Raw genomic sequence first — 25,979 nt, 5'->3', positions numbered from 1 at the left:
CTCCCCCTGGACTCCCCATGGAGGTGGGGAGGGAGACTCAGCTTCCCCTTGTAGCTGGCCATAAATGGAGCCCAGGCTCTGGCATTGGGCTTTCACAAGGTATTGTTAGGTCAGCAAAGCCATCAATTAGGCTGTCTGAAGTTTTATCACCAGCACAGCAGTAATAAGTGCTGGCCAGAAAGACTTCTGCTCTTGGGCAACTCCTGCAGCTTAAGCCTGTAAAGTTAGGGGTCATTCAGAGGTCAGTACCAGCTGGGGGCAGCCTTTGCAGGCAAAGCTGGGACACCCAGGGCAGAGGATAGGGTAACTGCCAACCATAAACCTAGCCACCTTTCAACCGACTAGAAAGCCAGCTTCAGGTACACATGGTTGATATTAGAGACCGGGAAACGTTTTCAAATCAGGTGGTGGTTGAACCCCAGGAATGTGAAGGAGAAGCAGTTATTTTGTCTAGGAAGCCTGGATCTAATTTTGTTGAAAATCCAAAAATAAGTGCCTACTTCATGTTACTTTAATGTTTAATAATGCCCATCAAATATTCATGTACAAACAGAGTAAGATGATAAGAAATCTCCTTTATTTCTCCAAATTTAATAAAAACAAAACAATTTTCTACCATTTGCGAGTTACCCCTGTCCCCATGCTTGTAACAATGTGTATTCCCCCCACATTTGAACTTCTGTGCAAGATTCAGTGCCCTTGTGTCAGGCTGGGGAGGGGCAGCAGTAGGGAGCGTATGGTTAGCCACTCCTTAAAAATATTCTATCTTGTTGGGCGTGGTGGCGTACGCCTTTAGTCCCAGCACTTGGGAGGCAGAGACAGGAGGATCTTTGTGAGTTCAAGGCCAGTCTGGTTTACATAGTGAGTTCAGGTCAGCTGGGACTACAGGGAGACCCTGTCTCAAAAAGACTATATATATATAAAATCTTGATAATTTTTTTTTCAGTATTTCTACTTTCGAACCTTAAGCACATGGGGGACTTCGTGATTAATGCATCCACATGGGGCTCCAAGCAGCAACTGAAAGCTCATTCTCTGAAATTCGCCAGAGGAATTCTGTTGGCAGTTGAAGTCCTTTGGAGGAGGAGGACAGTGAACCCACACAGGCCTCCTGTGAGCACTCTGGTGGGAATACAGTTAGGCTAAGGAATAATAGCCAGGAGAAAATCAAAGGAGTCTTTTGCACATGGTATTTGTTTGCAAAACAATGAACTTCTTTATTACTTAAGAAAGGATGTCTCAGTTGTCAAAAATGTCCCGCCCCTTGGCTTTGGGGAAGAAAGGTCCTGGCTCCTGTAAGTAGGGGGTAGAGGCAAGAGGGGTGTTGAAGCTTCTATCTAATCCCACCTGTCACCTGAAATGTTATTGACCATGTCACAAAGACTTCTAGAAGCAACCCTTAAACCAAAAAAGAACCTCACTATCTCTTCCATCCCTACTGCTGTGACGGAGACCAAGGAGGGCCCATAGCCATTTCCCGCTCCAGGAACTCTTTCATGGGCTCAGTTAAGACCAAGGGAGATGCTCTGGGGAGCCTCTGCTCTGTCTTGAAGCTTCTGATAAAGAACTCATGCAGGGGGTGTAGTTTCTCTGTTTATGCGCTGTTAATCCTGTTGTGTGGTTGGTCTTTAATTTTTATCAGTTTTCTTTTCTCTTATAGTTCAACCATTTAGGATAGCCGAATTGCTGCTGTTTTTTCCCTTTTTAATTTCAACTTTTTTACTCCTTTATTATTTACATCTGGAGGTTCCTCCCTTATTTATGTCTTTCCTGGTCCATCAAACACTCCCTTACTCACTGAGCTGCAAGGCATCATGGTTCTTAGTTCTCAGCAGGAGAACTCCACACTGTCTTCAAACAAATAATTACTGGGAAGGTTAGAGGTTCACTCAAAGGTCATTTCTTTGGATACTCGTCAGAATGTTTACATTAGTAAAAACGGGGGTCCTCTCAAAGACTTGTTCAATGGGGGCCATCCAACAATACAGAACATTTAGAAAAAGCATTCTGTGTGCTTGCAGATCTTTATAGGAGTGCTGAACTTGGAAATGCTACTTTAGCACCACATTTTATACAAGTTACCATGGCATGGACTGGATGCTCACCAGCAGTTACGGCAATGGCTTTTCTTTGCCCACTTCTCCTAAGCAAGGCTGAACCGAAGGCGGGGAAGGTTTTCACGGGACGGTCTTTCAGAGGGTCGAAGAGAATTTGCTTTTCCGTGGGCTCCACAGAGCCTTTCTGCAGTTTTGTCCTCAAACAATGTTTTTGATCCACAGCACTGCTTCTTGCCAGATTTGTAATTCCACTGCATTCTTTCAACTCACACAGAATTTGAAAAACATATGGGCCCCAATTTTTTTTTCTTTTTCAGAAATCTCTTAACATGTAACTCTTGCCAATTGTGAACTGCCCTAATCTCCGTATAGATGTTTAACACCATGGATGCCATTATTAAAATTAATCATGTGTTCACCATAGGAAAAGTTTGATCTTAAAAATTAAAATTACAAGTCTCTCCTCCCTTCATACTGATGACCCATAGGCTGCCCTTAGAAAACACTCTTATGAACATAAAATGGAGCCATTTAAATTATAGATGAAAAAAAAATCAAATGAGGAATGTTTTTTATTTCTTTAATTCCTAAGATGAACTTTCCATCTACAGTCTTCCCCTAAGATGAATTGACATGAATTCTTTCCACTTCTTCTAATCTATATTTTAAGAATGACCTTTCCTTTATGCAGATAATAAACAGAATACCAAGTTTAGATTCTACTTAAACTCTAAAGTCTCCAAGTTGAAAATCAACTCATCTCCAATCTTTCAAGGCTAGAGCTCCATTCATATGGAAACATGCAACTTGCTGGTTCAAAGACAAAAGACTTGTCTTTAAAAGGCTCAAAGGGTTTCTTGGATATTAAATGGGTCTCACAAAATAACATTTTGATGAGTTAAGTGTAAATGAATCAGACACATATGGATTAAGTTATCCTTGCATTTCACACGGGTTTAAAAAATAAGGGGAAAAGAGGGTCTTGGCAAAAAACATTTTGGACTTTGCCAAACCCAAAACATTTGAAAAATTGCTGAAGACATCCAACTAACCAAAATGCAGCAAGCTGCACCCAACTTAATGAAACCCCCACAAGTTATTTCCAACCCAAAGACTGTTAGGTTTTTCATCTGTATCTGATATTAAAAAAAAAAGAAAGAAAGAAAGAAAGAAAAAAGAAAAAAAAAACCCTCTAAGTTTTAATGTCATCCCAGAATGGTTTCTGAAGTTGCAGGCATATAATATACTTATATACTTTTTTATTGGTACAAACAATTTAATCTTGAGTTATAAAGTCTTCTTAGATATTAAAAAGTTCCTTAAAACCCTGAGTTTTGTACAACTTGTGTGGAAAATATGCTAATAAGCCCAGTGCCTTACCCAGATTTCGCTTAGGAAAAAAAATGTCATTAGCCTCATGGTGACTTTTTTTAAGGGCTACAGATAATTCCATTAGTGACTCCTCAGGGAATGAGTACCCTAAAGTGCACTAGTTCATTGATTTGTATTGAACACAAAGTTAGTATCCAGGCTCACACAAATGCTCTGGAGAGTCTACTAAGACTATTTACATCTCTAAATTTTGCTTAAATAGAAAATGCATTAGTATGTGAGATCCTTCAAAATTATATACTAAGACTGCTAGCTTAAAAATAACTTAATTATAGAAATAAATTCAATGACTTTCCAAGAATCATGAGGCCTTTCTAAGTCAACTCAGAGATTAAAAACAACAATAAAAGCAAAACAAAACAAACAAATCCCTCAATAGATTGAAAAGGAGGTGCTTCAGAAAGCCAGTGTCATCAAATCTCACCTCTCTTGCTGGACAGGCCTCCTGGGGACCTTCACCACCCCAGGAAAATCCAAACATTTTAGCTTTGCATACTTTCTTGCAACTGAAACCTGACCACTGGGTTTTCTTCTAAAGCCCTTTTCACTCCAAAGCATAGCTCAGGCTGGTAGGAGTCGACTCAGGTGTCATTCATGATTGTTGGGTGGCTCCCCCACCCCTTTTAAATGACTGACAAATCCCTTCTTTCTGGTTCACTAACTTCATGCCACACCTGGTAACCAACTCCTTTAGGCAGCATTCCTTTTGTTAGAAAGCGCAGGTCTCCTTGGAGTCACCTGGAAAGTAACCAGCCCAGAACCCTCTAAGGAGGAGTTGAGATGGACTGGATTTGAAGCTTTTGCTTCTATTGGTGTTGTCAAGGAAGGGGGCTGAAATGATAGATCAACTTGGAAAATGTATTGTTGGTGGCTTGGTGACATGGGACCAGTTTACAAATGAAAAAGCTCTGCTTCTGCACTCTGCATTGCCACAGACCTCACCTGCCAGGGAGCTGCCCCTGGTTGGGATTTCCAACAGTGAAGCTTCTGCCTTGGTAAATTGGTTATCAAGTTTAATTTTTTTCTTAATATTAAAAAAAAAGCAAGTCTTAGTCTGTGCTGTGGTCTCAGTGACATATATTAAAATGGTTGAGCCAGTGAGCTGGGTGGGCTTAATGCTATCAAACATGTACTTGGGCCTGTGAATGAATGATTGACTCACATTGCACATACATGGTTGGCCAGACTTGGGATCTTTTCTTAAAGATGACTGTGAGCAAAGTGAGGTGGATGAATAAGATTTAAATGCTACTTAAGGAAACATTCATGGATCATAACTAATTTCCCTGAGCTATAGCTTAATTTATAATTGGATATTATATTAGATTTGCCCACACCTGTAAAAACATATAAAATAAACACTTATAAATTTACAATATGAAAACACAACAGTGTGGAAGCAGGAATATTTTGTAGCCTTATGAATTTGCCTTGAGTGACATGAAAGGCCCCAGGCAAAGTTATCAAGAAGGTGATGCTTATCTTCCATGACCTTCTACTGTATGCGTCCTGTTCTTGTTTTTATCTAATTCTTTTCTAAAGTTACAAGGACACACATAGATTCTTCACTAAAGTACTCAAGTTTGAGTACACTCTTTTAAAATATTGTCCCATATTTTAAACTTTTACATAGAGAGAAACATGACAATGAGCCCAAGGGGATTCCAATTAACCTCCCCAAGCCTCAGTTTGTTTCCTATCTACTAACTAGGGAAGTAACTGGGCCTGGGTTATTCTGAAGATTGAGAGAGATATTATACATATGATTCTTGGCATATTACCTGGTATATAGTAAGGGCTCATGAAATATTAGCCTACAGTCAAAGTGCATCTAATTAATGCTCCTAAAAAGCTCGTTTTTTTTATGGATAATAATTAAAAATAGATGGATCTACTAATAAAAATATCCACACTAGGCTGATAACAGGATAATAATGTATTTTGCTTCAACTAGTAGCTTGTGCCCATATGATAGGGTCTTTCTAGGGACCAGAGTTTAATGCAGATGTGCCATATCATAGAAGGGGATTTTTAGACACTAGACCAGGCATCTAGGTGGATGGGTAGCAGTGTGAGCTGTTTTGCAATCCTATTCCCTTAGTGCATCTCTGTAGCCTTGCTACTCTGGGTTCCTTGAACCAGCAGCTTCTACATCATCTCCATAGTACAGGAATATGATACTGCCACATCCAGTACTGCTATACTGGAATCTGTATTTGAAAGGCTCCCTGGGTGATCTGTGCACATTCAAGTTTGAGAAGTCTTGTTGTGGATACCATCCCAAATTTGAGTGCTCTGCCTGAGAATAGAAAGTTGGGAGAGCTGAATTTTAATTGTGATTCTTGGCTGCAAAAAGATGTACACACTATTCTCTTTGGGTATCTCAAATTTAAAGAGTCTTTTAATCACTTGCCTTGGGTAACAAACAATTTATAATAATTTAATTCATTTTACTCCATTTGTGTCTCTTCAAGTAAAAGTTGGGTCAATAAAATGTTTCTGTGGAAACTCATCAGAGGGCATTTCTCAGGAACAGACAGGAGAGGATGGTTCATTTCTTTCTCACATTTTCCGTATAATTCTCTACTATTTGAGCTTCAATAATACATATGATTTTTTGTAACTAATAGAATTGTTAAAGGTGATGGAGAAAATTGGGCATCTTGTCTATCTAAGGTGTATATGGACAACTGTAGTTTTTAAAAAATAAATGTATTTGAGAAATTTCTCCTTACACCAGGAATTATCTTTTATTTCTTTTTGAATACTGATCAAGAATAAACACAATTCCATTAGTACAATCACACCCAGTGGTGTGGAACACAGCATCTCAGCAGGTTCTGACTTCGAAGCACTGGAATTTGAACTGAATGCTATCGGACTATTCATATGTGGCTGTTTATCATGTACTATAAAAGTGATCTTTCAAAGCTACTTGAAAGCAAGGGAGGAGAAAACACTCAAACTTCCTTAGCTGTTCATATCTAGAATCTATCCTCTTAAAGATAAAACACTAAGTCAATAGACATAAGCTGTAGTATATTACCTCATACTGTACATGATTTATTACAGATGGAAATCAACTAGAAGCTGAATTACTTTGAAAGTTTTACTGCTAACATTAAAATTCCAGATTGGGATACCTGCAACACCTTAGAGTACTTCTGAAAACAACTCTGCAGATCTGGAACTATAACTTCATGCAACTCTGTCAGCTTACAAAAGAAAGAGTGATCATTTTTCAAATGACCAGTTCCTAGTTCCTGTCCATCTATCTATCCAACTGGGCTTTGAAACCTAGCCAGTTGCTGATAATCAGCTACACACATAGCTGGTTTCCATCATGTCCCAAGTATGTGCTAATTCACACTAAGAAGGCAGGATCCTAACAAATCTAGTAATTATTTTTAGCTTTCATGATCACCTTTGATTGAAGCATCAACTCTGGATCCCACTTCTCAGTGGGAGACACCTAAGAATTAACTTGTCCCAAATGCACCAAGCTGTTTAGTAATTATGTATTAGAGATGTTTGAAGGGATCAAGGCACACTCACATGCCCTGTGCTATGGATATGTCTCTGATTAGCTTGTCATCTGCTCAGAAGAAGATGTGGGCTGATTCTCCCATATAGTTGAGCAGGCCAGCTGTTAGATGCCTGTCAAACCCTCAAGTGGACAAGTAGTCCAGGAGCAAAAATGTCACTCCTTTGATCTGGCAAGGAGCAGCTGCTGATTTATAGAGTAGGACTTTGTTCTTCCGTTCTATTTTACTTTCTTTCCTAAGGCAGAACCACAAAATCCAGGAGAGAAAAAAAAAAGTGCCATTCCCAGCAACATCAACAGGCTCTGACAACTGCAACAGGGTTTTTCTTGGCCCTAACAAAGCTCACAGGCATCTCCTTTGACGCTCACCTTTCCCCCTCCCCTTCCTCCTACCTCTACCATTTTTTGCAATGCGGTAGTTATTGTTTAATTCAGCTTCTGTAAATGGAATGGACTGTGGCCAGCAAGCCTGGGGCATAAACACACCTGTATGAAAGAAGCCTTATTGTAGCAACCCTCTACAAGCATGCTCACATGAACCACACGTTCCTGAGTTCAGAAAGAATGCTTCATCTTTCCTGACAGCAAATTTTACCCTAAGTAAGTTTCTATTTTTGGTGTTACCAACCTATGATGACCACATTTGAACTGTTTCCTCTCCAATGGCATTATACTCATTCAATCAAAGAGAAAAAAGGATTAGATTTTTTTCATCTGAGAGCAAACAGATCCATCATAAAATGTTTATCCACTGTCTATAATATCAATCACTGAAAGTTGAGTTAACATCCAGAAAGGCTTTAGCAAATGCAATGTCCAAGATGCCATAATGTTGATCTCATTACCACTGATTTATAGTGATCTGTGCTTCCCTGAGTACCGAATAAGGAAAAAAGGCAAAAACAACAAAATCTGCGTAAGCCATGTGCATTGTCCTGCTGAGAATTAAACTAGTTGCAAAGGCTTGATCCTGTTTTCAACATGTAGTCCAGTTGGGTCCAAAGTGCCCATCAACTGAGTAGGACATGGGACATCAACCTTGAAAAGTCACCATGACCTTATCAGTCATATAACTATGAGATATCAACAACCCTGTGGGTGCAGGTGCCCACGTGCCCATGTGCATACAGATGCGTGTCTATGTGTGAGCATATATACATGTCTGTCAATAAAGTTTGCCAGAAACAAATTCATTAACACTTAGCTAGATTTTTCTGTGTTGTTCCAAGAGGAAAATAAACAAAATATAGACAGGGATTTCTTTTAGTTAATTCTAGGCTATTTAAAAAAATCTAATTTATCTATTTTTATTTTATGTGTAAGAGTACATTACCTGAATGTATGATAGTGCACCCATGCATAGAATGCCCATGGATCCCTTGGGACTGAAGTTACAGAGAGTTGTTAGTTGCCATGTGGGTGTTGAGAACCAAACCTGGGTCCTCTGCAAGAGCAGTTAGAGTGTTAACCATTGAGCCATCTCTCCAGCCCCATGATTCTGGGCTATTTATACATATTCTTGCAAAGGTCAAAGACAGGAATGGTGGGCAGGGGCTTACTAAAACGGAAGGAGAAGGGTTGTTAATAACTCTTGTTTCCACTCAGTCATACCATGTTCTAAAGCTTGTTCTTTTTCCTTGTTTTCTTGAGTTTAGAGGGAAAAAGGTTTGCTTAATTTATTTCTACCTTCATCCTATATACTGCCATTTGGCCGATCAAAACCTATGAAGCACTTCCTTTCTCCATGTTCAGAGGTTTATATTAACAGATGCTTCCTCTCCAGGTATGAGTTTTCCAGGAAGAGATTGGCATTGTGAGTAGGGAGTCAGGGATGAACGCAGGCCTTAAGTTATACTTGTGCATCTCTTTTCAATCCTGAAAAATTACAATGACTCACTTTAGGGATCATAATAATCTTTACACATGTCACCATTGATAGATCTTCCATATTCTATAGTTACTGCAATCAAGTTGGAGGACACCTCTCTTTACATGGACAATCTATGTAAATACATTTATACATGTGAAAATGCAAATTATGCCTTTTGAGTTTTTTTTAATTCTTTATATTCACAAAAACAAACTGAAAAAAAGATCACAATTTGAGAAGTCATAAATTATTGTCAATAAACATAGCCTACTTTCAGTAAATTAGTGCAATGGAGTCAATGACATTAAAAGAGGTTGGGCTGGACAGTTGGCTCAGCGGTTAAGAGTACTGACTGCTCTTGCAGAGGATCTGGGTTCAATTCCCAGCACCCGCACAGTGGCTGACCATCGTTTGTAACTCCAGTTCCAGAGGAATCCAATGCCCTCTTCTGACCTCTGTAGGCACTGCACGACAGGAGTGCACTTATATACATGCAGCCAATACACTCATATACATAAAATAAAAATAATAAACAAAACTATTTAAAAACATCATTAAAAGAGGTTAATCACTGGGTATGGTGGTGCGCATGCACCTGTAATCTAAGGGCTGGGGAAGCAGAGGCAGGAGGATGGCAAATTTCAGACTGGTCTGTACTACATAGTGAGGGCTGGCAGGGGCTGTATAGCAAGAGAAGAACCAAGAACTGGGACTGTAGCACCACTGCCGAGTGCCTGGCTAGCATGTGCAAGGCTATCAAGCATCAGAAAAAATGCTGGTCGAATAGTTGGGGGAAGAAAGTTGAACCAGATTAAAGAGCATTCAAAAATGGAAGAGAAGAAAATAGATGATACCAATTCAGACCAGGATTGACTTTGTCCAGGGGAGGGTAAAGGCTTTAAACTGAAGTTGGTCTGCAGCTTTGGTTCTGGGAAACCTGGTCACAGTTCCCAAGCTGCTAGAGGTTCTCAAGGCCTGAACTGAACCTCTGCAACTCTTGAATGGTGAAATGACATACAATATGGGCTCCGAGGAAGACCTTTTCCAAGAGCCATGCAGAAAATGGATTGAACTGAACTGAGGAGAACTGGGCAACTGGGAAGGTAAAAAGCTCTGGTGCAATCAACGGGGAAGCAGAAATAAAATGAGCTCTAACTAAAGTGGTAGAATTGAAAATACAGAGCATTTGACTTGTAGAACGACTTTTGAACTATGCTTTAATAAAAGGGAGATACAAATAGTAACTCTGAGAATCTGTGTTGGTATGTCATGGTGCACAGCTGACAAGAACTGGAAATTAACTTTTAAAATTCCTCTTTATTGTGGGAAGGTAAGACAAACTGGGTTTTTCAAATGTCACCATTGAGGTGGGAGTCGAACTCATCCTGAAAAGGTATTAGGTCACCAAGACAAAGACCAAAGACTGAAAGGGTAGAAACAAATGACTCCTTCAAAATTGTCTCATCTCTTCATATTTCTAAAACTAGGAATATTCCAGGAGCTAGAGCAGAAAGTTTAAAGAAACCGTTTGGCTGCCTCTGGAAATATTAATGCCTTTCCTTATGTCCTCTACATTTACAAATACAAATGTTTTTCATCAGATCATGGTTGGCACAGTCAACTGTACATAAAAACCTCCTAGGTGATGGCCTCACTTCTTTCTTGGTTTGTTCATTTTGATTTCTGAGATCATCTATGTAGCACATTTGGAAGCTGATGACAATTACATACATGTCACACTGTGTCCTATGACAAGAGTTGTGTTGGATTCCAAACTCAGTGAGAGCAATTTTAGTAATGATGCTGGCCAGTTTTTATACGGAACATACATACACACACACACACATACACACACACACACACACCACACACCACACACACACACACACACACACACACACACACACACACACACACACTAGCAATAGCATAAGACAATCAAGGGCAGTTTTTCTCTAGGTGGTGACAACTAATTTAGAAGAGAATTGATGGGACTCAGTGTTACATTTAAAAGGGACTCCATTAAGTGTGATGGCGTCCAAATTGTGTGCTTTCAAACCATATTTTTCTTTTTAAATGGGCTTTTAAGGTGAAAAATACCGCACTTCACCCAAAATGGTGTGGAAACAAATGGTTCACAAGTCCCTGTTCTTCAGCTCAGGCCAAGCCACACCAGCACCAGGATCTAAAGCCACTTGGAGGGAGGGTGTTATGCATGTGAATGTCCCCACCAGCTTTCATTTGCTTGTGTGTGTGGGGGAGGCTCCTTTTTTTGGAGCAGCAGGGGATGCTTTGGAAGAGGAGCTCAGCATGCCCGAAGTATTTGGAGGAGCTAGGCTCTTATCCTCCTCTCATTTCCCCTGCTGGCTTAAAAGAAAGGATGTCGAACAGGACACATTGGAAAGGTGGCAACATTCTTGGGGCCCTTTATCAATACCACAGTGTTCTTTAAATTGTAGCTTGGTCTCTTGTTAGAGGCTGAGATTTTAGCACTTTTAAAGGGAGCCATAAGTGAGAAATTTCCCAGGTGTTAAACTTTAGAGTGGCTTCAACCCAAAATACAGAAAAGAAAAAAAAAAACATAGTAAAACACAGAAAGTCAAGTAATATTAAAAAAAAAGATCCAACAAATAAAGCATCATAAATATGCACACATGTTACATTCTTCCTATTTAAACCAAGTGCTATCTAGCTAGTTTATACTGATATCCAGTAAAGGTGTCCAACAGGGTTAAAAACAAAAGATTTACATGTAGGCAATACACTCATACACATAAAAAAAATAATAAATAAAATATTTTAAAAAATATTTCACAAGTCATTTTCAATAAACTATAGCTGTATGAGTCACACAACCAACAATCACCTTTTAAAAGTATTATAAAACATATATCAGGAAGCAAAAAAATAATATTCACAAACACATGGCTTAATGTCCTCTTATTTATGATGTTCAAATATCAAAGATCAAATTCCAAGTAAAATTTGCTGACTACCTTTTCTTAATAACAAATTAAACATCTTGTGCTAGGATTTGACAGCAGGTAGCTTTCTGTATCTTCACAGGGCTCTTATATACAGCATCTCCAATGTGACAGTATTATTACCCACAAAATTTTTAGCATCATCCCGTAATCATAAAAGACATAAAATATATCTTTATAAACCACAAGAGACCTAGCAAACCAGCAGTTAAGCCACATCTGCTTTAGTCCTTAAATATTTTAGCTTCAGAGGGTTAGTTAGTGGATCCCCCAACCCCCGTTTTAGAGGAATGACATCAGCCTTTGATGCTGACATTCCATACAGAGCTATAGGCACAAACAAGGTGTACCACAATTTGAAAGGATTTTTAGAGCATATTCAAGACTTCACATGTCCTATTAAAATCTAACTCAGTTTAACTTCAATTCTTATAAATAGAAATGATGGCATTTGAATTGTCTTCATTTTCATAGGATAAAGGAAAAACATCATTATCTGTTAAAAACAATGTAATTATACTTTAGTACTGCAGTTGGCTTAACTGTCATAGATTTGAGGGGTCAGATAATATACAAATAATTCAAGGTTAACTTATAAGTTTAAAGTTAATATGCTAACTAGCTAAAGCTGCATTATTCCTTCTGCCTGTGACCATCTGGTCCACACACCCTTCAAAATTCTTATCAGAGAACACCTCTTGGAGAAAACTTCACTGCATAATCTGATTATGAAGAATTTCCCGGGGCTGGGGAGATCTCGGCTCAGTTGGTAAAGTGCCTGTATTGTGTAAGTATGAAGATCTAAGTTTGGATTCCTAGTACCCATGTGAAAAGCCAGAGATGGCAGTGGTGACTGTAATCCCAGTGTGGGGAGGCAGAGACAGACGGATCCTTGGGACTTGTTGGCCAGCCAGAGTATAGCTGCAGTTTCAGTGACAGACCCTATCTCAAAAAATAAGGCTGAGTCTCTTGTGTCCTACATTTTGGCCAGGTGTGGCTTTCCATGTTAATCACCATCTGCTGCATTAGGAAAACATGGAGAGTAAGAGACTGCAGCGTGTGTGTCCCTAAATAGGACTCCTTTATTAAACCTCTGCCACCTAGAGCTCATGGACCACTGCAGAAGAAGGAGCACAAAAATTTTAAGAGCCAGGGGTAGTGGATGACTACAAGGAAACATAGTTTTCCAGGAACCTGGGAACTTGCGTGTATGAACTCACAGCAATGGTATCAGCATGTAGAAGACCCATGCAAACTCAAACCAGACAAAAACCCAGCATAAAACTGGGAAAATGGGCAGGAGGCCCCAACCTTAGAAGAGGGACTACTGGCAGCTGATCACTGCCCAGTGAGGGAGAGTTTTGTCTTCTGTAAGGGACAAAGGGACTCTAGACAGGCTGAACAGGCTCCAGTGGATGAACTCACACTGAGGGACATCTAGGTGCACAAACTTGACTTGGTACGCCTTAACATATATGACAGAATGCATAAAATCTGGTGAAAGGATTATGAGGGAGCAGATAGGGGCAGAGGTCTAAATATGATTCCCATTTATTGTATGAAATGCACAAAAGTTCAATATAATATATATTGTAAAAAATAAAATAAAATAAAAAATAGAGATGACCTGGAGATAAGGGGTAGGGAGGCAGAAGTGGATCTGGGAGGAACTGGGGGAGAAGTGGGGTGAACATAATTAAAATACATCGTATGATATTCTCAAAGAATTAATAAAAAACTGGTGAAAAAAAATAAGGTGGAGGGTGACAGAGGAAGATAGCTGACATTGACCTCAGGCCGTCATAGGCATATGCACACATGTACATGCACACATGCACACACATACATATGGGAGACTTGTATCTCTCTCTCTCACACGCACGCACACACACACACACACACACATACACACACACACACACACACACACACACACACTTTGTTTCCTTGGTCATTAGCAAGCCAGCTACTTTGCTCCTCACAGCATTTAGTCAATACCATGACCACAATTTGCTTGTCTGCTTTTTCCCCTGTTGATGTTATAGAGAGTGTATTTTAATTCTTTGCTATTGACACTGTCGTAGCTGTATAGACTCTCCTCAATTAAATGTTTGGTGAATAAATAACTGAATGAGTGAATGAAAATAGAGTTCTATTCCCTAGGAAATAAATTGGGATTGAGAACAGAAGAGCCATTGGGGACTCTCTTGTCCTCATTGATTTTTATTTATTTTTATTTTTTGCAAGGGGCATAGCTCAATCCCTGATTAAGCTATGTGCCCTAAAGCAGTACAGACCTAAAATGGTAAATAATTCTGGCTTTCTGGGTCTGCTCTAGTGAGCTGCAACCTGAAGACCAGCCCAAGTGGAAGGTAGAGCTACGTAGGTAGTAGACAGCCCGGTAATTCCCAGGTGCAGAGGCAAAGGGGAGGGACTTTTCTGTCAGAAATGAGTATCTGGGTCTTCTAGGCTGGGAGTGATGGTGATATGTATAGCATGGGACAGAGCTAGAGTGAGGTGTCACCACTGTGATGGACTGAAGTGGGGAGGGCAGATTGAATCCTGACGCCCATAAGGTGTTGGGTTGTACACGCTGGGGAAATGGACAGAAAACAAGAACTGAAGAAGGAAAATTCGAGATGGAGAAAAGAAAGGAAAATAGTAAACTTTCTTAAAATATTTTTCTCATTATGCCTTTCTACAGATCCCTGCCCCCAACTGTACTCAGAGGCAAACTAGTGTCTATGAATGAATGCTTCTCAAGAATAAGAGTCTTAGGTCAAATGCTATGGGGTAAGGGACACCACAGTAACAAAGTGAAGTGACTCTCTTCTGTGAGTTACATCATGGCTCTTTACAGGCTGATAAATGTGACTCTCTAAAAAGGGACGACGGTTACAAATCAATTCATACTAAGTCACAAGGATTTTCAGGGGTGCAGGGGTTCCAAGCACTTGAGAAAAAATGATGTGGCATTCTAGTTTTTAATGGAAATTGTGCTTTAAAGCATCCATCAACTTGAAGCTGGGATTTCCCTAAGTCAGACTCAGATACACAGGCTACTGGCTGGGTTTATACTCACAGCCACCTGGGCCTTAATTCCACCTCCCAGTGGGACTGTAAAGCATGACTCCCCATAGACCCTGGGCTTCCCAAACATGCTGGCTGAACAGGCTCTTTAGAACTTGCCCATTTCAAAGGTAATTTGATCATGGGGTGGGTGGGGGGTGATTTTAGATGAGAATAGTTTCTCATTTTTTTCCTTTCCTTTTTTTTTTTTTTAACAACTTAACAAATTTTAAGCTATTATGAGATATTTTGTTATACCTAAATTTCTTCTTCACTATAACTGTGAGATGCTCAAGAGTGATCTTAAGTAGAAGATACACATTAGAGGGCTGGCCAGATGGCTCAGCAGGTCAGCCTGAGACTTGCCGCCAAGCCTGACAACCTCAGTTGATTCTCAGAATCCACTCATAAAAGGAGAGAACTGAGCTCTGAACACTGTGCATTTTTCATTAATCAGATTTGTGACTGGGCTGTAGCCAGCTCACTTTGCTATCTATTGTGTGTTTTGGAAGCTCACATTGTACCGTGGGTAGGAGAAGGTAGGGAGCAAGGTGGAAAGATGCTACAGCGAAGGAGAAATGAGAAGAGGAGAGCTGCTTTGGACAACGTACTCCAGTGTACATCAAAGGCTGCCCGGCCCCCACCACCCTCCAATCAATTCCACTTTCTTGTTTACAGATCCTACAAGAACAAAATCAGCTTTTACTTATAACTGTGTTAAACACCACCTGCCTGCCCTCTGGACCCCAATGTCCCGGGATGAGGTCAACACGGTGAAGGGCTCTGGTTCTATAAGCAATCCTGTCATTCAGGCTAACAGCAGTGATTCACTCACAGGAGGCAAAAATGACTTAATTCTTGGGCTTATTGACTCCAGGGAGCACGGCTACTCTATCATTACCATGGAGTGCAAACACCCCGAGCTCTGTTTTGGTCCACTTAAAATTACTATTTGCTGTGAAGGATTGGCAAAGCAATTCTTAAAATGACGGGGGTGAAAGTCAGGCAAGCGCCATTACGGGCTTTTCCTTCCGTTTAAGCAGAAGTAAGCAGTACAGGACTCGTTCCGAGCCTGACCCACTTATTTAACCTTTTATTCACTTTGCTGTATTAACATATATTAAGTGGCTATATAAGCCCTAGGGGGGATGAAAACCTCATGACCAAATTATGGTTCCATTTTCATGGGTAACCTCTCCTTGGGTAGAAATTAAATGCCAATATAAATACATTTTAGGGCCACACAAAATTGAGGAAGAATGCCAAAAAAACAAATGTACAACAATCCTGCAAAGACCACAGCAACCGTGGAGTGGTCAGGGAAATTGCATATGAGAGGAACTATTGGAAAAACCAAATAAATTTAATTAAATAAGTTACAAAATGATTTTCCCGTGTCTTATCTACTCCCCTTGGTTAACATCCATGACACACTGATGCTGCATAATTGCTCTTATGGAATGCTGCAGCTCGGAGCCGTAATGAGCTGTCTTTGCACAAAGGCAGCAAACGTGGTTTCCCCACAGAGTTATCTTCTCAATTATTTATACTTGCAACACTTTCACATAATGGCAGTTTTAAAATCAAACAAACAAAGCAAAGCGTACAATAAAGGAAGAAGACAAGAAGGAGCAGAGACCTTTTCCTTTCCTGTTTTGAACACCAGAAGGGCCGGGTGAGCCACGTAAAGTCAACTGAATTGGGTTCCAGGAAAAGTCTCTGGGGTCTTGCAACCAGACAACATCAAAGCGTTTGGAGACTGCCACTTGGTGAGGGCTCAGATGAGCTCTGCCTACCTGTATGGACTGTAATCTGTTCTATCTAAACTACAAGGGAAGGCCAAGTTTCTTTCTCCCTTTCCTAAGTTTGTCTTTGAAAATTCTTAATCAGATTTGTTCCTTGCCCTCTGTTCTAAAAAAAGAAAGTGTGTAGAGTCCAAACAGTGTCACCGTGGACAGAAAACACTGTGTGTGACAGCCATCACTCAGGTGCTGGAGGGGCTCTGTCGTTTCTATGGTGGCTTTTCAACTGTCCATGCTGGGTTTTTTGGCCTCCAGCTCAAAAACTAATAGACATGAGAAACCAAGGTTGTACCATAGCCATGCAGTGGATGGCTGCTCAAAGCAACACAAAGGGAATATTTAATACTAAATTGCAATGTTAGCTGTCTCTGCGTGCAGGCATGTGGAGGGAGGTCAGAGGTCAATGTCTGATGTCGTCCTCAATCACATCTCTATTTTTGGCAAAAGTATTTTTTTCTTTTAATTTGTTGTTGTTATTATTATTATTTCTATTACCAGCATGTGTGTATGATGTGTATGTGTGTAGGTGTATGCATACCATGCACAAATGTGAAAGTCGGAGAATAACTTTCCAGAGTTGGGTTCTGGGGAGCCAAGTCAGGTCATCAGGCTTGTGAGGCAAAGGTGTTTACCTGTTGAGCCATCTGACTGGCCCTGAGACAGGTTCTGTCCCTGAATCTGGAGCTCACCAATTTGGCTGCAGTCTCTGGCCGGTAAGCCCCTGAGGAATCCTCCTGTCTCAACTTTCCCAGTGCTGGTAAGCCACTGCTTACTGCTTGTCTTGTTGTTTTGCTTCTTGTTGTTGTTGCTATTCTGTTGTAACTTGGACACTCAGGATATGAACTCAGGTCCCAGTGCTCTCATAGTCAGTCCTATCCCAATGGCACTGTGTCCCCAGACCCACAATATTATCCTATTGTTTAGATTTGTCCTTTGGAATGAACTATTTACTGCAATCATGATATTCTGACTCTTGGGTTTCCAGCATGTGGCTCAATAACCAGTTCAGAGTAGATGCTCAATCAACGCCAGCTGGATGGATGGTTTTCCAAGTCAGCCCACAGATGTGTTGAGGCTTCATATTTTAATTAATTGACCATTTATTTATTTATTATTTATTTATTTTATGGGTGTGTGCAGGTGTGTGCACACAGACTAACACATCCATGGAGGGCACCGATGTCTTCTTCGACTACGCTTCGCCTTGTTTTTATGAGGCAGGGTCTCTTCTTAAACCTTAGCCTTGTTTCACAGCTAGGCTAGCAGCCAGCAAGCCCCAGCAATCCTATTCACCTCCCCCCAACCACCACAGTGCTGGGACTACAGGAACACAAGAGACCTAAGCTTAGCATTTGTATTTTTAAAAAATTAAGAGCAAACTTGATCAGGCACATATTTAGATCTGCATAAAATCTAGTTTAATGTATTCTGGTAAATAAGGGCAAGTTCCAGGCTTTAGGAAATAGTTAACATTGTATCCTGAAACAGTTATCCCGTTAATAGTTGCAAACATATTTGTGACTAAAGATATTTATCAGCAATGCTGGGGAAGACAGCTGTTCTGTCATCTACTAGCCTTTTCAAAATAATGCTGTCTCTATTCTCTCTCTCTCTCTCTCTCTCTCTCTCTCTCTCTCTCTCTCGTTGCATGCCTGTGTGATGCATGCACATATTTGAGTGAGTGCACAGATGTGCAGGCATGCAGAGACCAGAGAAGGACTCCAGGGATGTTCTGTCATCGCTCTCAGTCCTAGCCTTTAAGAAGACCTCTCACAAAGCAGAAGTTTTGGCTAGGCAGGCTGGCCCAAGAGCTCCTGGGTTTTGCCTGTGTCCATTCCCTAGCATGGGGCTTACAGGCATGAATAGCCATGTCCAGTTTTTTTATATGGGTGCTGGGGATTCAAACTCAGTCTTCATGCTTACAGCAAGTGCTCTTACCCACTGAGCCATCTCTTCAGCCCCTCAAAATAATGTTGTAGTAACTATTGCCCTAAGAAAGGTAGCTTTCCTAAAAGCAAAGATAAGACAGTACAGCATCATTTTAAAACCTCGTTTCTTACAGCATGTTTATACATACATATATTGAATATATACACATACAAACTCATTTCTTATTATTGGACTCTGTGTCTTTAAATCTTTCCTGACTTGAGAAAATTAGGAAAATAAAAAAACTTAAAACTTCTTCCCCCTCCAGCATATACCGGCACTACTGTGAAAGATCAGAGAACATCACCCTGGAGAAAGCAAACTACTATGATCGCCAACCTAACAAGGTCAGCAGAGGGTAGCAGTTGGGGTAGAGTTGGGGCCACCATCTTGTCAGGCTTTGCTGAGACATCACAGTGAGAGCACTTGCTGCTACAGCAAACTCTCCTGGGTCAGAAAGGGCCAGGAATATTACATCATCTTGCCTACTTTCTTTTTCCCTTTCTTTCTATAGAGTGATATGTAGTATGGTAGGCCTTAGGGATAGCAGCCTTAGAATTGTGGACACAATTTTGTTATCAATTTGAAAGTTAGCTGGACCTAGTGGCATAGGCCTGTAATGCCTCGTCCTCAGGAACTGAGGTGGGAGAATGTCAAGTTCAAATTCAGCCTAAGAAACATAGTGAGAACTTGTCTCAAAATAAAAAGTAAAAAGAGGGCTGGTGCTGGGCATAGTGGTGCATGCCTGTAATCCCAGCACTCAGGAGATAGAGGCAGGAGGATCAGGAGTTTAAGGTCAGTCTTAGCTTTATAATGTACTTCAGGTCAGACTGGGCTACATTGTGAATTCCAGGCCAGGCTGGACTACAGAGTAAGAGCCTGTCTCAAAAAACAAAAATAGAAACAGGAAAAAACAACCCACAAAAGGATAAAAGGCAATGTTGAGGACTACTGAGCCAGGTGTGGCTTTCCTTGGGATGAGGGCTCATGATGAGATACCAGTACAGCAGGTGCCATCAGTGGCTTGAGGGTAGTACATAGTTCTCAACTCCCATGTGTGACAGATTCATAAGAAACCATAATCCCATTTTCCTCAGCTTTCCTCAACCACAGTAACACATTCTCTCTTGGTAGGCCAGCCAATTAACCAAGCATTAAAACAACCCACAAATCTATATCAGTAGTTTTACAGGATAAAAAGAAAGATGTGTGAAGTAGATAATTATTGTAACCAACTCTCTGAGCCAGAGTTCAAGAGGCAAATGAAATGAAACAGGGTGGAGTAGAATCAATCAATCAATCAATCAATCAATCAATCAATCAATCAATCAATCAGTCAGTCAGTCAGAAGTCAGGACGTGTCTTTCACCCCTTGCCTCTAAGCCGCACATATTTGCTTCTGTGTCCCAGTTCACAGAGATGAGGCTTTTGGCTTTCCCAGGACAGCTGCAAATCTGATAAGAGGTTGGCACATGTATGTTGAGCCTGGTTTACAATTTGTTTTGCAACTTTCCTGTCCAGATAAACATTGTTCAAGTACAACTTCTAAAAAAAAAAAAAAAAAAAATTGTGTTTACTTGCCCTGTTCCTAAGAATATTTTTTTTCCTTCTTCTAAATGGTCCCTCAGGATGCTGGCTTGCAACCTAGAAAAAGCTTGAATTTCAGCTTTGGTCTCCAAGGTATTGTACTGTTCAGCTGGGCTGCTAGGGAAGCTCTCTACCTTGCTGATTTAATTAACAGGATTCTTTTCATTATTGTGGGGATTTAGTTTCTTCTTGCCTTTCAGTGTTTGGGAAACACTGATTTATGTTTTATATTTTGAAGGAAAATTTATTGTTCTTTGACAGCTGAGGCTCTGTAAATGCCTGGCACCAAAGGGACCCCAGGGAGGTGTCACAGTTGCCTAGCCTTGCCTACCTACATGCAGCCATCTCAAGGGCCCCCTCCAGAAATGAGAACCGTCAGCTGTTCAGTGCCCAACCCACTCTTCCTCCGGCTGATCATTATACCAGCAGGGGTTGGCCCATTCGCATTTATGAACGGTGGTATTAGTAGGTTGATCAGTAACTGTGAACCACCGATTCATTTAAATGAAGCAAACAGCCCATGAATTTTTGAACTGGATTTAATCTCTTGACTAAATGGAGCTCATTGAATTGTTAGAATGTACTCTACTTATGATGGCCATGACTGAGAGAACTCATGGAAATTTTCTAAATATGTGAGTGCATAGGGAGGCTGTAAAATAAAACCATTGAAATTAGCACTGTAGAAAATCTGCCATGAATGGCCATCATGATTTCCTTGGATTAGCACGCCTCTAAACTGTCTATCAAACTCTGACTTAGAAAAAAAGGAAAACATTTTGTGAAAACTTTGGGAGACGGGGAGCTAATTTACATTTCAGGTGTCAATTACTGGTCATCATTAGGTTGTAGGGCTCTTCATTTTCTAAGAAGCCTTCATAAAATACTCCTTCACTTTGAACTTGAGCCACCAGGTCCAAACTAATTTTTTCATTCTTCAGTTCTATGGTGTTATATGAGAATTTTGTTTTTGAAATTTGAATTATCCTTATTTATTTATTTGGCCTGTCCATCAGGATGCCCAAATTTAGAGAATAGTTTTATCCTACAACTTCAGGCTTCTTCAATTTTCCCACAAAGGACACCCTCCACATTTTTTTTTTTTTTTAATCTCCAATCATTCTAGGCAAAACGTCACCTAGGAAGACCAATACATTGACATGCTGAACACACAGCCTGAGAAATGGTTTGGTGGTTAAGCACAGTGGCTGCTCTTGCAGAGGACTCAGGCTGAGTTCCTAGAACCCACATGACAGCTAACAGTTGTCTGTAACTCCAGTTTCAGGAGATCCAACGCCCACTCCTGGCCTCCATGGACATTGCATGCACATGGTTCACTCACACACACACAGACAAAATGCTCATGCACATAAAATAAAAATAAATAATCATATTTAAAAAAAAAAAGGAAGCAGAGGACCTAAGAAACAAGTTAACATAGTGAGAAATGCATGGCAGGCATGCGCTAGGATTTCTCACGTAATGGGGAGTTTCAGCATGCAGCCTCTGCCTCCCTTACCACAACGCCACCCACCAGGAGTTGCACTGGCAGGCATACACCCTACACTCTCTCCTTTAGGTGATCGTCCTCCTCCTGGTTCATTTCCTCTTCCTCATTAACAGTCTTTGATTACTTGTGGAAATTCTAGAAGGAATGATACTCGATCCCTTTGAACAAATATTTGTTCAGTGTCTGCTGCCTCCTTGGCAGTGCACTGAGACAGGAGACACAGAAAAGAACTTGCATGAAAGCCCACACTTGGAGTGAAAAAAAAATCACTACCTCTGAAATTAATTTCATGTCCTTTAGATTTCCAAATTTAGTTGGAAACACAAGACACACAACCCATCCACTAATGTAATTAAGTTACATGATGAGAGCTAGGAAGAGCACGGGTGTGGAGATGTGGGTTTGAACCCTGACTATGCCTCTTACTGTATAGTTTGGGACAAGTTCTTTAGCCGTTAGGTGTCTTAATCTCTTCAGCTTTAAAATGAAGATTGTAAGCTTTGACCTGAAGATGAATTGCAAAGGCTAGTTTGTGTTGGAAAGCATCAGACCATCACCGGAGAATCACAGAGAAACTTAACTGAATCATTCTACAAAGAAATGTTCTTGTCATCTAGGCACCGAAAAGCACGCACAGACGAAGTCTTACTTGCAGAGCGCTTGGAGTTCAGCAGTGGGGAGACGGCACTGGTATTCCTCAAGAGAGTTTTAACATTATAAGGGTGGCTAGGAGCAGGCAGAAAGGATGGAGACAGCATGGGTGGGAAGGGATGAGGGAAGGAAGCCTTTGATACCTCCTTGAAGGGTTCTGCTTGGTGGAAACAAGAAGCACAGGAGGAAGGACACACAAGGGCGAGGAGGCCACTAAAATAATGCACAGAAGTTCCTGGATTGAAGTTAGAAGGTACGTTTATGTCCTGGTTTTGCAACTTCCTTAGCTTTGTTTTTATTTTTTTTTAGGTTTATCTTATTTTTATTTTATGTGTATGAGTACTCTGCCTGCATGCGTATAAGTGTACCACATGTGTGCCTGGTGCTGCAAAAGGCCAGAAGATGAAGTCAGATACTCTGGAACTGGAGTTCAGGATGGATGTTAGCCCCTGTGTGGGTGCTGCAATCTGAACCTGGGTCCTCTGGTAGAGGAACAAGTACTCTTAACCACTGAGCCATCTCTCAAGCCTCAGTCCTTTGCTTTCGGTTTCTCTCTCTAATTTACCATTTCCCAACCGCAGATGGGAGACAGTGCCTCCATATACTTATTGTAAAGATTCCATATTTAGCCACATAGTTGGGGCATATTTTAAAAATTACAGATTTCAATGAGTTTTTTAAAAACCTTGGAAGGGTGAATAGAAAAATCTCCAATACTGCTAAAAGAATTCTGAACAGTGGCCAGGATATGTGCATAGCGACCCATTCAGGATACACTTATTTCTGATGCCAGTTGAACGCCGGAGGATGAGTTTCAAAATGTATGTGGGCTGTTAGTTTTCATTTTGTATTTTATCTACAAAGTGCCCCTGGAACAAAGGAACTGGAGTGTTGTTGAACTAAGTCAGAAATGAAACACCTGAATTTAAACTCTTTTGTTAGATTTTGTCTTTCAAAGTATCTTTCTTTTTTAATTTCTTCAGTGATATTGGGTGGCCATATGCAATACAGTGAGTGGACTTTTTTTTTTTTTTTTTTGTTTTTTTGAGACAGGGGTTTCCTGTTGCCCCTGTCTGGGTTGGAGATAACTATCCTTCTGTTCAAAGATCAGTGGCATTGCTCTGTAAGTTACAATGTTATCTTTTAAAGTGAACCAGACTTTTCCACTGCAATGTATCTGGACAAGTCAATCTTTAACAAATTTGGGGCCTTTTTCTTGCAGGTGCATGGCATCAGAAGTACAGGGATTATGTTCATGACTTGTCAGCCAGTTTGTTGTCTCTCTCAATGCTTGACAGGGTCTTCCTGTAGCCCCAGCTGGCTTGGAACTCACTATGTAGACCAGGCTGGCCTCAAACTCATAGAGATCGCCTGCCTCTACCTCCCAAGTGCTGGGACTAAAGGCGTGTGTCACCATGCCTGGTTGTGAGTGGACTTTTATTCACAGCTCAGGAATTATTTTATTTATCTAAATATCTAGGCACATAAGAATGACATCTATTCTATTCATTGTTCTTCAAAGTAAAGGACAAAAGAACTAAAATACTTTGAGTTGAAACTTGGGCACTGACGCTTAAAAGAAACAAGAGATTGGAGATTAAAGTTTTAGAAAAACTCAAGCTCTTAAGTAATCCCTCTTATTTTTTAATTTTCTGAAATCTAAGAAGGGCAAAGGTGAAAATAGATGCAGTACTTATTTTGTGGACTAATAAAAATACGTCTGGTAAAATGTGATTGAGTATATGTGGGATGATGATGCTAAAGATGGACCACAAAGTTTGGAGAACAGAGCTCCTCCAGGGTTACTCTGGCAGAAGACAGTTACTGACTCCCCATCTTTACTAAGTAGAGAGAGTAGAAACTCCACCAATTCCACTGTGACTTAGGACATAAGGGGCACACTCTGTGACTTGCCTGTGTTCTTCTGAGGTAAGATAATTAAAACTTATGTGTTCATCAAGTCCTAATTTTAAGGAAGGGAAACACCAAAAGTAGTTGTGTGGAAGATCCTCTTTTCCACTCCCTATCTGGAATGGACCCGGCCAGCCTCACACAGGAGTGGAAGGTCAGGATGGGCAGGTAACAGCAGATCTTACAAGATTCAGAAGGGTCAAAAAAACACTGCTGCTCATTCTTAATCCTGAACAGTCAAATCCATTTTGCAAATTCTTTATTCATTAGTCAAAAAATGAGATGCAAAACTCTCTGAAAAGTAGCACTACTGAATAACCCTCAAAACCTTGAGGGTTTTTGAGACAGGGTTTCACTGTGTAGCATTGGCTGGCCTGGAACTCTCTTATGTAGACTAGGCTGACTTCAAGCTCACAGAGATCTGCCTGATTCTGCCTCTAGAGTGGTGTGCACAACCACACCCAGCTTGAATAAATTTTTAATGAGATGTTTAGCCCTGTGGTAGGTATCAATAAGGACCATGTCCAGGGATGCTTGTGAACTAACTCAGATTGCCTAGAGGAAATCCATGGAGCCCTGTGGATTGCATCCATCACAAGACCTAAAGCAGTGTGGAAAAGATCATAAGAAAGGACCTGTTTGGATAGAGCATGAAGTATAAGTTTATATTCTAGATAAGAAACAGCCCTTCAGCTTGATCTAGAGACCATCAACTATATCCAGACTCAGTTTCCCTGATACTGTATGCTATTTTGTGATTTGGTATAATGTCAAGAGATCAATGATCATATTACTTTTAAAGAAAAGAATCAGCTAGTCTTTTAGATTCTTGTTTTAACTTAAGGCTAAGAAGGCTGCTTTCCACCCCAGTGTCTTGGTATTTCTGTACTTGAGCCAAAGTGGGAAGGAATCTTCTTCATGCAAAGCAGGTTGACCTTTTGAGTGGGTGCTGCAGCTCACATCACAGTATTGCTTAGTAAAAAACTCCACATTTACCACATGGTGTGGAGACCCTGATCCGAATGTCCTCTCAGCACTGCTAATAGAAATGAAATCTGAGTGATCTTGCCAAGCACAGTTAGGTAGCCAAGCACAGGCAGGCAGTCTTAAAAACAATGAGAAATAAAGACCAAGAGCTGCTTGCAAAGTGTGAGGGGTTACAGGTAACAAAAAATAAATACGGGAATTTAAAAACAGATTTCACTTGCCTTCTCTCCAAGGCCAGAGACTGAGAGTCCCAGAGTGTCCAAAGAGATTCATGGTCACCATCGTGGGCTGATATGGAAATGAAGGTGCTTGAATAACATTTTGTTGAGGAATGCCTCTTTCATTTGTTAAGTTTGCTGCCACTGTCTTTGAAAATTAAAGGGAGCACTTACCCCAGGGTAGTGGAACACCTAGGAAAGAGCCTGGAGTGGTAAAATGACAGCCAGGAATGGGTTAGTCCTGGTCAGACAGAGAGCAAGCCCAGAAGAGCCTGTGAGTCTTCATTTATGAAAGGGAAGAATGACTTTAACCTTGTTTACTTCACAGGGCTGATGTGAGAGTCAAATGATACAAACATATAAAAAGCGCCCTGAAAACTATGCATGGTATAAAGTAAAAAGTGATTGGCTAAAGAGGTATTTCATTAAAGAAAAAAGGTCCCCCCCCTTATTCTATATTTAACTCAG

General features: G+C 40.6%; 1 protein-coding gene across 15 annotated transcripts in view; it reads right to left on the bottom strand.

The window, feature by feature from the left end:
* Positions 1–25,979, bottom strand: part of Meis2 (Meis homeobox 2) — a 226,222-nt gene that overhangs the window by 5,987 nt on the left and 194,256 nt on the right. The window lies entirely within an intron of this gene.

The sequence above is a fragment of the Nannospalax galili genome, unplaced genomic scaffold, assembly GCF_000622305.1.
Source record: "Nannospalax galili isolate Female #2095 unplaced genomic scaffold, S.galili_v1.0 scaffold629, whole genome shotgun sequence".
Taxonomy (NCBI): Eukaryota; Metazoa; Chordata; class Mammalia; order Rodentia; family Spalacidae; genus Nannospalax; species Nannospalax galili.
The sequence above is the reverse complement of the archived record's forward strand: the minus strand, read 5'-3'. Positions and strand labels throughout refer to the sequence as shown.